General features: G+C 36.1%; 1 protein-coding gene across 1 annotated transcript in view; it reads right to left on the reverse strand.

Moving 5' to 3' along the window:
* The window catches only part of LOC133621846 (protein phosphatase 1 regulatory subunit 29-like), a 315,118-nt gene extending 303,753 nt beyond the window's left edge, over positions 1 to 11,365 (reverse strand). The window contains exon 1 of the mRNA XM_061984244.2: positions 11,282 to 11,365. The gene's annotated coding sequence lies outside the window, so the exon portion shown is untranslated. The remainder of the gene's footprint in view (positions 1 to 11,281) is intronic.
* Between the last annotated feature and the right edge of the window lie 6,135 nt (positions 11,366 to 17,500).

The following is a 17,500-nucleotide window of genomic DNA, read 5'->3' on the forward strand; positions in this document are numbered from 1 at the left end:
AACAAGTTACATTTAAAAAAAACATCACATTTGCACTAATCAACAGTCAAAAGAAGCAGCGCTTACCTCCTTGACTTTATATACATTACACCTCGACACTTCTGTATTTAAAAAAAAAAGAAAAAGACCCAAACAGAAGAAAGAGGGTGAGCTATGGTGGATCAGGACTAAGTGGTGCTCCCAGACAAGACAATCAGGCCTCATTGAGCCGCCAGGTGTGGCAATGAGAGGATTTTTTTCCCCTCCTCTGATCTCCACAATCAGGAAAGAAAAGGTGCACACACCTGGGCTCTGAATGGCGCCAATGAAATGCAAATAAAAACACTTCACATGTGCTGAAGAAACAGACCCACTTTTCATTCACTGCACGTACTCTATTACAAGAAATTGAATATATTTGACATTGTCAGGTACTAGGCTCTCTACCTTAGTCCCTAAGTCCGACCTCCGCTGTGTGACTTTTATAGGATCTGCTCACGATTGCAGCAGGGACGATGCAGCCTTAAAGTAAACAAACCGCAATCAAAACACGCGCATGCGCACCGTACGCGCTAACCAGCCTGGCGCGAACTAGCCTGGTGCTAACTAGCCTGGTGCTAACTAGCTTGGTGCTAACTAGCCTGGTGCTAACTACCCGGTGTGCTGATTCGGCATTTCAAACATACAAACGCCGCTTTGGTAAGCCCGCACAAAGTCCTCGTTACACGCACGCCATTGTTTAACATCGCAACGTGCCTGAAAAAGGCAGTAAAAATGTGACGGCGATGAGTTACGCTTCAAAGTGTCATGGCTGATCCTTCCGCCTTCACGCAGGTGTGGCCGGATCGATCAAATATCAATCATGCCGATATCGTGTATCGAGACTACAACGAGAAAAATATTGTTTCACTTTATTTTCGCTAATTTCTCTGTTTTGTTTTTTTTGTTTTTTTTTAGTACATATCGTTATACTCATGTACTTTTTACATATTTTTTTTTTATATGTATATTTTTTAAATGCAGAAATAATTATTTTCCCTGTATCCGATTTTGTTTGTATTCATGATCAATAATCTAAAGCCGAAATAAAAAAATAATTCAACCATAAGATAAATGAACAGTATCAGCATTACTGTTCCTGAGTTGACTTTATATTGGATTGATACCAACATTTCCAGTATCGCCCAACCCCGCTTCACAGGCCTGGCAGGCAAAACTAATCAATCATGATCGGCTTCTTAATGGATCAATACATTTCACAAGTTTAGGTGTTTTAAAGCTCATTTCCTATCATTTCTACCTCTTTTCCTTAAAAAAAAATAAAAATAAAAATAAAAAAAAATTGTCAGCGTTTACAAAAATGTGAGGTAGATTAAGAGTCTTTTTGTATTGATTTTATTTTTGTATTACTTTATTGCAATTATTTCACAAAATGATACAATATGTTTTGCCCTTTTTAATAAAAAATAAATAAACAAGTTGAAAAGGATTTGCAAATTATTGTATTCTGTTTTTATTTACCATTTACACAACGTGACAACTTCACTGGTTTTGGGGTTTGTAGATGAAAAATGATCACAAATAGACCATTCATCGGCAGTGCACCTTATAATCCAGAAAATTCGGGTGTATTGCATCTTATACATATTTTTACACAACAAAATAAACGTTTTCCTTGTTTTTGTCAGAATAATTGTATAAAAGTTATCACACAACTTTGTTTTCCCATGAGTTCAGGCTGCCCTGCGAGAAGACAAAATCTGTCTTTGTCTTTATCAAGCAAAAGGCCTGTAAACCTCCACTGTGTGCAATTGGATGCGACGTGGAGGTGTTGGTTTCCCTGATCTATTAGACAGCCACAGGAAGACATTGTCATGACCCGAGATCTACAAAGCAGAGAGGGAGCAGACTTGACACCGCTCTGGGCACCTTTTCTTTAAACTGTTTATGACCGAGTGCGGAGCTGTTTATGACCCCCCTTCCCCTTAAAAACAGTTGCAGCCATGTAATGAGGAAATGCCCAAATAAATGAGGAGGCGTGGAGCTCCCTCCTCGGAGCAGCCGGGTGATGCTGTACGAGAGTGCAGGCCCACATGCGCTCTCCTCATGAGCTAAGATTGAATCCTGTCTCTGTTTGATTCCCTTTGCTTCTTGTCTTGTCTAATAGATGTCATCGGTGTTTGAACCTGACAGTTTTGATTGTAGGTTTTGTGTTGATAAACTACTGAGTGTCAAAATAAAACACGAGATGTGAGCTTTCACTGAAAAATAAAGTAAGTGAGGCAAGGTAAACAACTTTCAAGGTGGAACAAAAAGCCTCAAAACCTACCCTCAACTCCAAAGAGCTGGAAAAAGGGATTGATTTCAAATCTGATGCGCCCTATGGTCCAGAAAATACGGGTATATATCGCATCTTATACATATTTTTACACAACAAAATTAACGTTTTCCTTGTTTTTGTCAGAATAATTGTATATAAGTTATCATACAACTTGTTTTCCCATGAGTTCAGGCTGCCCTGCGAGAAGACAAAAGCTGTTTTTGTCCTTATCAAGCAAAAGGACTGTAAACCTCCACTGTGTGCGATGGGATGCGACGTGGAGGTGTCGGTTTCCCTGATCTATTGGACAGCCACAGGAAGACCTTGTCATGACCCGAGATCTACAAAGCAGAGAGGGAGCAGACTTGACACCGCTCTGGGCACCTTTTCTTTAAACTGTTTATGACCGAGTGCGGCAGCTGTTTATGACCCCCCTCCCCTTAAAAACAGCTGCAGCCATGTAATCAGGAAATGCCCAAATAAATGAGGAGGCGTGGAGCTCCCTCCTCGGAGCGGTCGGGTGACGCTGTACGAGAGTGCAGGCTCACATGCGCTCTCCTCATGAGCTAAGATTGAATCCTGTCTCTGTTTGATTCCCTTTGCTTCTTGTCTAATAGATGTCATCGGTGTTTGAACCTGACAGTTTTGATTGTAGGTTTTGTGTTGATAAACTACTGAGTGTCAAAATAAAACACGAGATGTGAGCTTTCACTGAAAAATAAAGTAAGTGAGGCAAGGTAAACAACTTTCAAGGTGGAACAAAAAGCTGTCTTTGTCCCATCGCTTTTAAACCTCCACTGTGTGCGATGGGATGCGACGTGGAGGTGTCGGTTTCCCTGATCTATTGGACAGCCACAGGAAGACCTTGTCATGACCCGATATCTACAAAGCAGAGAGGGAGCAGACTTGACACCGCTCTGGGCACCTTTTCTTTAAACTGTTTATGACCGAGTGCGGCAGCTGTTTATGACCCCCCCTCCCCTTAAAAACAGCTGCAGCCATGTAATCAGGAAATGCCCATATAAATGATGAGGCGTGGAGCTTCCTTTGCTTCTTGTCTTGTCTAATAGATGTCATCGGTGTTTGAACCTGACAGTTTTGATTGTAGGTTTTGTCTTAATAAACTACTGAGTGTCAAAATAAAACATAAGACGTGAGCTTTCACTGAAAAATAAAGCAAGTGAGGCAAGATAAACAACTTTCAAGGTGGAACAAAAGGCGTCATATCCTACCCTCAACTCCAAAGAGCTGGAAAAAGGGATTGATTTCAAAGGCAAATCTGTTTTTTTCAGCACATTTTTCAAGAGTTGTCGTTTAAAAAAAGATGAGATTTGATCTAAAGAGCTCCTGAGGGATGTGGAACGTCTGCGAGGAAAAGGCTTCAGCACGACTTGTGAAGGTTGTCCTAAACTTTTAGCGGAGAGGGGGGAAAAAAAGCAGGAAAAGACCGCCGGCAAAAACAAGAAAGTGCAGGATTAAGAACGTTCCCCGCACACAATTTAGGGATTTGAACACAACAAGAGTGCGTCACACTCGCGCTGAACTCCTCTTTTTCCTTTTTGTCTAGGAGAGGAATTGTTCACAAACGCCTTCGCTTGCTCTCGCTCCGGCTGCCACAATCTTCCCAGAGACAGACTCGGAGCCGCAGAAGTCCCAAAGAGGTGCGTACAAATACCAGCGGGGTGAGAAACAAACACAGGAAGTGAGCCGGCAGCATTTCCTGCCACACACACAATAAAAGACTTGTAGAAAGTGTGTGTATCGCTCAATCCCGACGGACTCCATCGCCGTCACAAAAGTGTTTTTTGAACTCGGAGCAGACATTTTCTTTCCTCAGGCGGCAAAACAGACGGAATAACAACCACAAAAAAGGTCTTTAAAAACAGGCTGGAGGCTGCAGAACCGCTCAGGTCCAACACGTCACTTTAGGACACGTGCGGCCTGCAGCTCCTTTTTAACGTTCTAAAAAAACTCTTACATGGAAAAGTGGAACAAAAAAAGCCAACAGGTGTAACAAAATTAAAAAGTTGCAAAGTTGACTAACAACACAAAGATGACAAAAAGGCTGTTTTTTTTCTTTAAAACCGTCATTGCTCCGAAAATAATAATGCATCAAAATCAATGTTGGGGCTCTGGGAACTGAACTGGACCTAAATTTGGGCAGAATAATACTAAACATAAATAGAGACATGACCCGGGCAACAGGTCATGACACAAAGTTTTCGACAATAAAAAAAGGGCTTTAAAAAACACACAAAAAAACATAAAAAATAATCAAAATGTATCATGCATAGATACATTTGAAGTTTATCTAGAGATTTAGGTTTTGAAAATAATAACAGAAAATTATTTGAGTTATTTTCAACAGTTTTATTAATGGGGTATTTTTGGGTCCCTGAGAATTTTAGCGGTATTTTAAAAAAAAATTGCTTAAAAAATAATAATGCATCAAAATCAATGTTGGGGCGCTGGGAACTTAGGCATAATAATACTAAACATAAATGGAGACGTGACCCGGGCAACAGGTCATGACACAAAGTTTTCTACAATAAAAAGGTCTTTAAAAAAAACATAAAAAATAATCAAAATGTATCATGCATAGATACATTTGAAGTTTATCTAGAGATTTAGGTTTTGAAAATAATAACATAGAAAATTATTTGAGTTATTTTCAACAGTTTTATTAATGGGGCCTTTTTGGGTCCCTGAGAATTTTAGCGGTATTTAAAAAAAAATTGCTTAAAAAATAATAATGCATCAAAATCAATGTTGGGGCGCTGGGAACTTAGGCATAATAATACTAAACATAAATCGAGACGTGACCCGGGCAATAGGTCATGACACAAAGTTTTCTACAATAAAAGGGGCTTTAATAAAAAACACATTAAAAATAATAAAAATTGATCATCCATAGATAAATCTGAAGTTGATATAAAGATTTAGGGTAATAGAAAAAATATTTATGAGTTATTTTTACCACTTTTATAAGTAGGGGCCCTGAGAATTTTTGCGTTTTTTTTTTTTTGTTTTTTTGTTTTTTTGTTTTTTAAACATTGTCATTGCTCAAAAAATAATAATGCATCAAAATCAATGTTGGGGCGCTGGGAACTGAACTGGACTTAAACTTAGGCAGAATAATACTAAACATAAATCGAGACATGACCCGGGCAACGGGTCATGATACAAAATTTTCTACAATAAAAGGGGCTTTAATAAAAATTACAACAAAAACATTAAAAAATAATAAAAATGTATAATCCATAGATAAATCTCAAGTTGATCTAGAGATTTAGGTTTTGAAAATAATAAAATAGAAAAAATATTTATGAGTGATTTTCAACACTTTTATAGGTGGGGGCTTTTTGGGTCCCTGAGAATTTTAGCGGTATTTTATTTTATTTTTTTAAACACTGTCATTGCTCAATAAATAATAATGAATCAAAATCAATGCTGTTATGAATTATTGACATATTTAAGCCTTTAATTATTTCACATCAAATATTCTACTTTGAAACAGTCGTTATGGATGATATTGCATATTCTGTGTGTTGGCCATAAAAAATAAATAAATAAATAAATAAAAACATTTTTCTATGACTAAAAGAGCAGAAAACAAACAATCAAAAAATACATTAAAATAACAACACTTATAGTCGAGGGATGGAACTGAAGTTGATCTAGAAAAAAGAATAAAATAATGAATTACTTATTTTAAACATAAATCGAGACATGACCCGGGCAACAGGTCATGACACAAAGTTTTCTACAATAAAATGGGCTTTAAAAAAACACAACAAAAAAAAACATTAAAAATAATAAAAATGTATAATCAAAATAATAAAATAGAAAAAATATTTATGAGTTATTTGCAACACTTTTATAAATGGGGCCTTTTTGGGTCCCTGAGAATTTTTGCAGTATTTCTTTTTTTAAACACTCATTGCTCAAAAAATAATAATGCATCAAAATCAATGTTGGGGCACTGGGAACTGAACTGAACCAAAATTTTTCGACAATAAAAAGGGCTTTAAAAAAATACAACAAAAAAAACATTTTTAAAATGATCAAAATTTATCATCAATAGATAAATCTGACGTTGGTCTAGAGATTTAGATTTTGAAAATAATAAAATTGAAAAAATATTTATGAGTTATTTTCAACACTTTTTTAAGTAGGGGCTTTTTGGGTCCCCAAGAATTATAGCGGTATTTAAAAAAAAAAAAAGACTGTCATTGCTCAAAAAATAATAATTAATCAAAATCAATGTTGTTATGAATTATTGACCTATTTAAGCCTACAATATTCTACTTTGAAACAGTTTTTATGGATAATATTGCATATTTTGTGTGTTTGCCAAAAAAAAAACAAAAAAAAAAACATTTTTCTATGACTAAAAGAGCAGAAAACAAACAATCAAAAAATACATTTAAAAAACAACACTTGTAGTCGAAGGATAGATCTGAAGTTGATCTAGAGACATAAGCGTTCAAAATTTAAAAAAAAAAGAATAAAATAATGAATTACTTATTTTAAACATAAATGGAGACGTGACCCGGGCAACAGGTCATGGTCAAAGTTTTCTACAATAAAAAGGGCTTTAAAATAAATAAATAAATAAAATAAAAAAATAAACATTTTTCCATTACTAAATGAGCAGAGCATAAACAAACAAAAATACAATTCAAAAAATAAAAACTTATAATCGAGGGATAGAGCTGATGTCAATCTAGAGACTTAAGCGTTTAATGTTCAACAATACATACAAAATAATGAATGACTTATTTTTAACCTATTTATTTTGAATATGAAATTTTTTGTGGGATTTAAAATAAATAAAAAATTCTGAGGAAAATATTGGAAATGAAATCAGAGTTTTCCATAAAACATTGATAAAAACATTTTTTGACTTTATATTATGTTGATCTAGAAATTTAAGCGTTGAAATGTTATATATATATATATATATATATATATATATATATATATATATATATATATATATATATATATATATTAATATTTATTTATATAGAAATCTATATTTTGTGTTGGTTTTAATAATGAAAAATATCAAAATGTCCCCCGCATGCTTTGATTTTTTTAGTATGAGGCTGTCAGAGGAAAAAGTTTGGACACCCCCGATTTAGGACGAGTGTGAAGCCTAATGGCTCTTTCACGTTTCCAACATGTGGCGGGTTAATAACGTAAGCAGCGGCGGGCCTTCAATGTCCCCCATGCTGCATTTTGAACACCCCTGATGCAGGACATCATGTCAATAGTGAAGTGAATTATATTTATATAGCACTTTTCTCTAGTGACTCAAAGCGCTTTACATAGTGAAACCCAATATCTAAGTTACATTTAAAGCAGTGTGGGTGGCACTGGGAGCAGGTGGGTAAAGTGTCTTGCCCAAGGACACACCGGCAGTGACTAGGATGGCAGAAGCGGGGATCGAACCTGGAACCCTCAAGTTACTCTACCAACCGAGCTATACCAGCCCCAATAGCAATGATCTGTTCCTGGGTCAAACTGTGGCCACCATAAACGCTGCATGGAGCGACATTTAAACATTCTCACGTGTCTTACAAGTGTAAAAAGAAGAGAGAGACCATCCTTGTTTGCACTCTAAGAATAAATCTATTCATTTTATGGTAAAAAAAATAAAAAATAGTCTGACTTAGTGCAAGTCTGGTCACGGGACAGACCTCACTTTTTAGCCAATGTCTGGGTTATTGTACGACCAAACATTACGTGTAACAAACCATGTTGGACGGTCACTCAGAGACTCAATCGCTGTACTTTTTGCTGCAAAATAATCCACCATGGGGCCAAAGAAAGTTGCGAGTGCCAGCACTTTGATAAAGAAGGTGAGAAACCCTATGGAGTACACTGCTACCTCGGGATAGGCGTCCTCTGGCTTACAACTGTTCAGAATCTCTATACGCAGATGACGTCAACGTGGCACTCTATTCCTAGCCCCTTCCTGCTCTGTCACTGATAAAAAAAAAAAATTGTGGGGAACGCATCGGCTGGTCGAGCAAAAATTGGGGTTACACGCTTCCCCGCCACTAGTGGGCGTGGCGACTGTCACAGTGAATCTCGTGAGATCCGACCACAACACCCGGTGTCTTAATCGCTAGCTCATTAGCTCATAGCTATGGTGACATAACCATGGGAGCAAAGATGGTGGAGTTAAGGTCAGCCTCACTGAATTAAAGACATAAATCATCAAAAGGACATTGCTGTTATCGCTGATATCGCTGACATCGCTGACCGCAATGATATCGCTGACATCGCTGACATTACTGCTATCACTGACGTTGCTGACATTACTGCTGTCACAGATATCGCCGATATAACAGATATCGCTGAGATCGCTGACATCGCTCATATCGCTGATGTCACAGATATCGCTGACATCGCTGAGATCGCTGAGATCGCTGAGATCTTTGACATCGCTCATATCGCTGATATCGTTGAATTGCTGACATCGCTGATGTCACTGAATTACTGATTTCGCTGATATCGCCAACATTGCTGTTATCGCTGAGATTACTGACACCACTGACGTCGCTAACATTGCTAATATCACAGATATCGCTGATATCACAGATATCGCTGACATCGCTGATATCGTGGAGATCTCTGATATCACTGAGATCTCTGACATCGCTGATATCACTGAATTGCTGACATTGCTGGTATCGCTGATATTACTGATATAGCCGATATCACTGACATTGCCGAATTGTTGACATTGCTGACATCGCTGATATCGCTGACATCACAGATATCGCTGGCATCGCTGATATCGCGGAGATCTCTGATATCGCTAATGTCACTGAATTGCTGACATCGCCGATGCTGCTGGTATCGCTGGTATCACTGACATTGCTGATATTGCCGAATTGTTGACATTGCTGCTATCGCTGACATCGCTGATATCACTAATATCATTGATATCGCTGACATTGCTGATATCGCTAATATGACTGATATCGCTGACATTGCTGATATCGCTATTATCACTGATATCGCTGACATTGCTGATATCGCTGACATTGCTGATATAGCTGACATTGCTGTTATCGCTAATATCACTGATATCGCTGACATTGCTGATATAGCTGACATTGCTGTTATCGCTAATATCACTGATATCCCCGATATCGCTGATATCACTGATATTGCTGACATTGCTGATATTACTGATATCGCTGGCATCGCTGATATTGCTAATATCACTGATTTCCCCGATATCGCTGACATTGCTGATATTACTGATCTCGCCGATATCACTGACATCGCTGATATCGCTGAATTGTTGACATTGCTGACATCGCTGATATTGCTGATATCGCTAACATCACTGACATCGCTGATATTGCCGAATTGTTGACATTGCTGACATCGCTGACATTGTTGATATCGCTAATATCACTGATATCGCTGACATTGCTGATATCCCCGATATCGCTGACATTGCTGATATAGCTGACATTGCTGTTATCGCTAATATCACTGATATCCCGGATATCGCTGATATCGCTGACATTGCTGGTATCGTTGATATTACTGATCTCGTTGATATCACTGACATCGCTGATATCACCGAATTGTTGACATTGCTGATATCGCTAATATCACTGATATCGCTGACATTGCTGATATCGCTATTATCACTGATATCGCTGACATTGCTGATATAGCTGACATTGCTGTTATCGCTAATATCACTGATATCCCCGATATCGCTGATATCGCTGACATTGCTGATCTCGCGAATGGTTGACATCGCTGATATCGCTGATATCACTGTTATCGCTAATATCACTGATATTGGTGACATTGCTGATAATGCTGATAATGCTGATATCGCTGATATCGTTGGCATCGCTGATATTGCTAATATCGCTAATTTCACTGATATCCCCGATATCGCTGATATCGCTGACATTGCTGGAATCGCTGATATTACTGATCTCGACGATATCACTGACATCGCTGATATCGCCGAATTGTTGACATTGCTGACATTGCTGATATTGCTTACATCGCTGATATCGCCGAATTGTTGACATTGCTGACATCGCTGATATCGCTGACATTGCTGATATCGCTAATATCACTGATATCGCTGACATTGCTGATATCCCCGATATCGCTGATATCGCTGACATTGCTGATATAGCTGACAGTGCTGTTATCGCTAATATCACTGATATCCCCGATATCGCTGATATCGCTGACATTGCTGGTATCGCTGATATTACTGATCTTGTTGATATCACTGACATCGCAGATACCGCCGAATTGTTGACATTGCTGGTATCGCTAATATCACTGATATCGCTGACATTGCTGATATCGCTGTTATCACTGATATCGCTGACATTGCTGATATCGCTGACATTGCTGTTATCGCTAATATGATATTGCTGACATTGCTGATATGGCTAATATCACTGATATCACCCTGCAGCAACCCTCCCTGACCACATGATGCCAGCCCTCCTCCCTCATCTCCAACATCCCAAACAGAAAGTAATGGGGGGGTTACAATGTTACAGGTGCACACACACACACACACACACACACACACACACACACACACACACACACACACACACACACACACGCGCGTGTGTGCGCCACCTCGTGGACAGACATACAAAAAGTGTGTTTCTTCATCACGCGCACACACCATCATCTCATGTCTCATGGTCCCGGGATGTTGGATGCACGTGCGTGCAACCAAATGAACGAAAAGACCCTCGTGGGGTGGGATCACTTCTACGTGACGGTTGCTCCGGAGAACCAACCCCCCCCCCCCTCAGCACCCACACCCACCCCGCCGCCATCCAAATGTGCGCTAAAAAATAATAATAATAATAATAATAAAATAAAATAAAAATGCACGAAAACTCCTCGCGCGCGCATCACGCACGCGCCAGCCGCAGCCCACGCTGGACCCGGTCTTACCTGGTCCCCGTGGGAGGGAGGATGCGGACCGCAGCTGAGTAGGATCCACGCACGGGAGGATCGGTGCGTTCCGGCAGAGGATGAAGAGGAGAGTGAGGAAGATGAGAAGGAGGAGGAGGAGGAGGAGGGATGGGAGGGGCGGAGGGGGGGGGGGGGGGGGGGGGTCATGATGCTGAACTGGGATCAAAGACACCGAACTTGTGCGTCACCAGTACCAACCTGCTGCTGGGAGCACGTGACCAACATCAATAATGTGCTCACTCTCACTGCAGCTGAACGAGTGATGGAGAAGGTGACAACATGCATGCCTTCATCCTTCATTCACCACCACATGGTGGCGCTACGCTATGGAAGTACATATATATATATATATATGATATTAATACATACCGTATGCACATATTAATAAATATACCAATACAAATACAAATGTGATATACAAATAAATAAATAATTTGTATAAATAAATGCGTATTTGTACATATATTTTTGAGATTTGAAAATATATACAAATACAATTTATAAATATAAAAATGTGACACAAATAAATCAGGAATTTGTATAAATAAACGCATATTTGTACATGTAATTTTGAGATTTAAAAATATATACAAATAAAATGTATAAATATAAAAATGTGACATACAAATAACTCAAGAATTTGTATAAATAAACGCATATTTGTAAATATATTTTTGAGATTTGAAAATATATACAAATAAAATGTATAAATATAAAAATGTGACATACGAATAAATCAAGAATTTGTATAAATAAACGCATATTTGTGCATATATTTTTTGAGATTTGAAAATATATACAAATATAAAAATGTGACATACGAATAAATCAAGAATTTGTATAAATAAACGCGTATTTGTACATATATTTTTGAGATTTGAAAATATATACAAATAAAATGTATAAATATAAAAATGTGACATACAAATAAATCAAGAATTTGTATAAATAAACGCATATTTGTACATATATTTTTGAGATTGGAAAATATATACAAATACAATTTATAAATATAAAAATGTGACATACAGATAAATCAATAATTTGTATATTTAATTGCGGATTTGTACATATATTTTTGAGATTGGAAAATATATACAAATACAATTTATAAATATAAAAATGTGACATACGAATAAATCAAGAATTTGTATAAATAAACGCGTATTTGTACATATATTTTTGAGATTTGAAAATATATACAAATAAAATGTATAAATATAAAAATGTGACATACAAATAACTCAAGAATTTCTATAAATAAACGCATATTTGTAAATATATTTTTGAGATTTGAAAATATATACAAATACAATTTATAAATATAAAAATGTGACATAAATAAATCAGGAATTTGTATAAATAAACGCATATTCGTACATGTAATTTTGAGATTTAAAAATATATACAAATAAAATGTATAAATATAAAAATGTGACAAACAAATACATCAAGAATTTGTATAAATAAACACGTATTTGTACATATATTTTTGAGATTGGAAAATATATACAAATAAAATTTATAAATATAAAAATGTGACACAAATAAATCAGGAATTTGTATAAATAACCGCATATTTGTACATGTAATTTTGAGATTTAAAAATATATACAAATAAAATGTATAAATATAAAAATGTGACAAACAAATAACTCAAGAATTTGTATAAATAAACGCATATTTGTACATATATTTTTGAGATTGGAAAATATATACAAATAAAATGTATAAATATAAAAATGTGACATACAAATAAATCAAGAATTTGTATAAATAAACGCATATTTGTACATATATTTTTGAGATTGGAAAATATATACAAATACAATTTATAAATATAAAAATGTGACACAAATAAATCAGGAATTTGTATAAATAACCGCATATTTTTACATGTAATTTTGAGATTTAAAAATATATACAAATAAAATGTATAAATATAAAAATGTGACAAACAAATAACTCAAGAATTTGTATAAATAAACGCATATTTGTACATATATTTTTGAGATTGGAAAATATATACAAATACAATTTATAAATATAAAAATGGGACATACACATCAATCAATAATTTGTATATTTAAACGCGGATTTGTACATATATTTTTGAGATTTGAAAATATATACAAATAAAATGTATAAATATAAAAATGTGACACAAATAAATCAGGAATTTGTATAAATAAACGCGTATTTGTACATATATTTTTGAGATTTGAAAATATATACAAATAAAATGTATAAATATAAAAATGTGACATACAAATAAATCAAGAATTTGTATAAATAAACGCATATTTGTACATATATTTTTGAGATTGGAAAATATATACAAATACAATTTATAAATATAAAAATGTGACATACAGATAAATCAATAATTTGTATATTTAATTGCGGATTTGTACATATATTTTTGAGATTGGAAAATATATACAAATACAATTCATAAATATAAAAATGTGACACAAATAAATCAGGAATTTGTAGAAATAAACACGTATTTGTACATATATTTTTGAGATTTGAATATAAATAATAAATGGTAAATGGGTTGTACTTGTATAGCGCTTTTCTACCTTCAAGGTACTCAAAGCGCTTTGACACTACTTCCACATTTACCCATTCACACACACATTCACACACTGATGGAGGGAGCTGCCATGCAAGGCGCTAACCAGCACCCATCAGGAGCAAGGGTGAAGTGTCTTGCTCAGGACACAACGGACATGACGAGGTTGGTACTAGGTGGGGATTGAACCAGGGACCCTCGGGCCGCGCACGGCCATTCTTCCACTGCGCCACGCCGTATATAAATATGCTTTTGATTGATTGATTGAAACTTGTATTAGTAGATTGCACAGTACAGTACATATTCCGTACAATTGACCACTAAATGGTAACACCCCAATAAGTTGTTCAACTTGTTTAAGTCGGGGTCCACGTTAATCAATTCATGGCTTGATTTTGTATTTGTATTTGTATGGAATTTGCATATGTGGATCGCTTTTTTGCTTTTGTGTCGATGAGACATTCCTCCCGCAAACCAGATGCACAAATAAATGTGACCTACACACTCCCCTGAGCAACCAGCAGAGGGCACTGCAGCCAGAGCGGTCTGGGTCACAGATATGGTCAGACACTGGCGAGCCAATCCGAGGCACACTAGGGAGGCTCATATAATGATTGATATATGATGATGATTTGACGCACATTGCACTGATAAGAGATCAGTATCTACATCGGGACAAGGTCATTAAACAGCATTGATGCAATAAAATAAGCAGCTAGCGCGGATTAATTGGATAAATTAACAATAATACATTAACGTTGACAAATTTATTGTGCAAACTTGAGCATTAAGGTGTGTCAGGGGTGTTTACTCTCCGTTGGCTCAGAGGCTACCTACTATCTGAGAGAGAGAGCACCGAGTCATACCAAAGACTATAAAAATGGGATCCATTACCTCCCTGCTTGCCACTCAGCATCAAGGGTTGGAATTGGGGGTTAAATCACCAAAAATTATTCCCGGGCGCGGCCACTGCTACTGCTCACTGCTCCCCTCACCTCCCAGGGGGTGATCAAGGGTGATGGGTCAAATGCAGAGAATAATTTCGCCACACGTAGTGTGTGTGTGTGACAATCATTGGTACTTTAACTTTCATATGTTCCTTTTTTACTGTACTTGAATGTATAATAGACTGTATTTATATTATTCACATGTGAATAATGCTGTATAATAGACTGTATTTATATTATTCACATGTGAATAATGCTGTATAATAGACTGTATTTATGTTAATCACATGTGAATAATGCTGTATAATAGACTGTATTTGTATTATTCACATGTGAATTATGCTGTTTAATAGATTGTATTTATATCATTCACATGTGAATAATGCTGTATAATAGACTGTATTTATATTATTTACATGTGAATAATGCTGTATAGTAGACTGTATTTATGTTATTTACATGTGAATAATGCTGTATAATAGACTGTATTTATGTTATTCACATGTGAATAATGCTGTATAATAGACTGTATTTATATTATTCACATGTGAATAATGCTGTATAATAGACTGTATTTATATTATTCACATGTGAATAATGCTGTATAATAGACTGTATTTATATTATTCACATGTGAATAATGCTGTATAATAGACTGTATTTATATTATTTACATGTGAATAATGCTGTATAATAGACTGTATTTATGTTATTTACATGTGAATAATGCTGTATAATAGACTGTATTTATATTATTCACATTAGAATAATGCTGTATAATAGACTGTATTTATATTATTCACATGTGAATAATGCTGTATAATAGACTGTATTTATATTATTTACATGTGAATAATGCTGTATAGTAGACTGTATTTATGTTATTTACATGTGAATAATGCTGTATAATAGACTGTATTTATATTATTTACATGTGAATAATGCTGTATAATAGACTGTATTTATATTATTTACATGTGAATAATGCTGTATAATAGACTGTATTTATGTTATTCACATGTGAATAATGCTGTATAATAGACTGTATTTATACTATTCACATGTGAATAATGCTGTATAATAGACTGTATTTGTATTATTCACATGTGAATTATGCTGTTTAATAGATTGTATTTATGTTATTCACATGTGAATAATGCTGTATAATAGACTGTATTTATATTATTCACATGTGAATAATGCTGTATAATAGACTGTATTTAAATTGTTCACATGTGAATAATGCTGTATAATGGACTGTATTTATATTATTCACATGTGAATAATGCTGTATAATAGACATATTGCAAAAACGCACATCAAAGATCCTCTATGTGAAAGAGCAATCTGCTGATTTTGAGGACCTACTGCGAAAATGTGCTCGTCAAAGATCCTCTACTGTAAATGTGAGAGAAGTACTCTGCTGTTTTTAATGATCTAGTGCAAAAACAACACTCTTCAACAATCTTCTACATAAGTTAAGTTAAGTTAAAGTACCATAACAGGAGTTATGATGTTTTTTGGGATATGTTGCTAAAACGCATGTCAAAGATCCTCTATGTGAAAGAGCAACCTGCTGTTTTTGAGGACCTACTGAGAATATATGCTAGTCAAAGATCCTTTATTGTAAATGTGAGAGAAGTACTCTGCTGTTTTTAATAATCTAGTGCAAAAAAACAACACTCTTCAACAATATTCTACAAAACAGGAGTTATGATGTTTTTTTGGACATATTGCAAAAACGCATGTCAAAGATCCTCTATGTTGAAGAGCAATCTGCTGTTTTTGAGGCCCTACTGCGAATATATGCTAGTCAAAGATCCTCTAAATGTGAAAGAAGTACTCTGCTGTTTTTAATGATCTACTGCAAAAAGCCAACACTTCAATAATCTTCTACATAAAAAAAGTTATGCTGTTTTTTGAACATGTTGCTAAAACACACGTCAAAGATCCTCTATATAAAAAAATCTTGCAATGACAAGGGAAGGGGCGTCAAATTCACACATAGTCCGCATACCTACTCAGTGGCCTAGTGGTTAGAGTGTCCGTCCTGAGATCGGTAGGTTGGGAGTTCAAATCCCGGCCGAGTCATACCAAAGACTATAAAAATGGGACCCATTACCTCCCTGCTTGGCACTCAGCATCAAGGGTTGGAATTGGGGGTTAAATCACCAAAATGATTCCCGGGCGCAGCCACCGCTGCTGCCCACTGCTCCCCTCACCTCCCAGGGGGTGATCAAGGGTGATGGGTTAAATGCAGAGAATAATTTCGCCACACCTAGTGTGTGTGTGACAATCATTGGTACTTTAACTTTAACTTTAGCTTGACCCTGGAACAGACTATTTGCATTATGGATAAGTGTTAGTGTGCTGCCCCCTAGTGTCTAAAGTAGTGCACCATGACGTCATAGTCAGCCGGCGCAGTTCATTCCCAATCCGAGCACGTCGGCACACACACACACACACACACACACGCACGCACACACACACACACACACACACACACTCACACACACAAACAGGGAGATCCAACTGAGCAGTTGACGTCATTCCCTGCTAGGAAAAGAGGCATCGATTTGTTGACTTGCAGTTTGTGCATATTCTGTGTGTTTCCCATAATACACACACACACACACACACACACACACACGCACACACACACAGTGTTGGCCG

This window comes from Nerophis lumbriciformis, linkage group LG25 (genome assembly GCF_033978685.3).
Source record: "Nerophis lumbriciformis linkage group LG25, RoL_Nlum_v2.1, whole genome shotgun sequence".
Classification (NCBI taxonomy): domain Eukaryota; kingdom Metazoa; phylum Chordata; class Actinopteri; order Syngnathiformes; family Syngnathidae; genus Nerophis; species Nerophis lumbriciformis.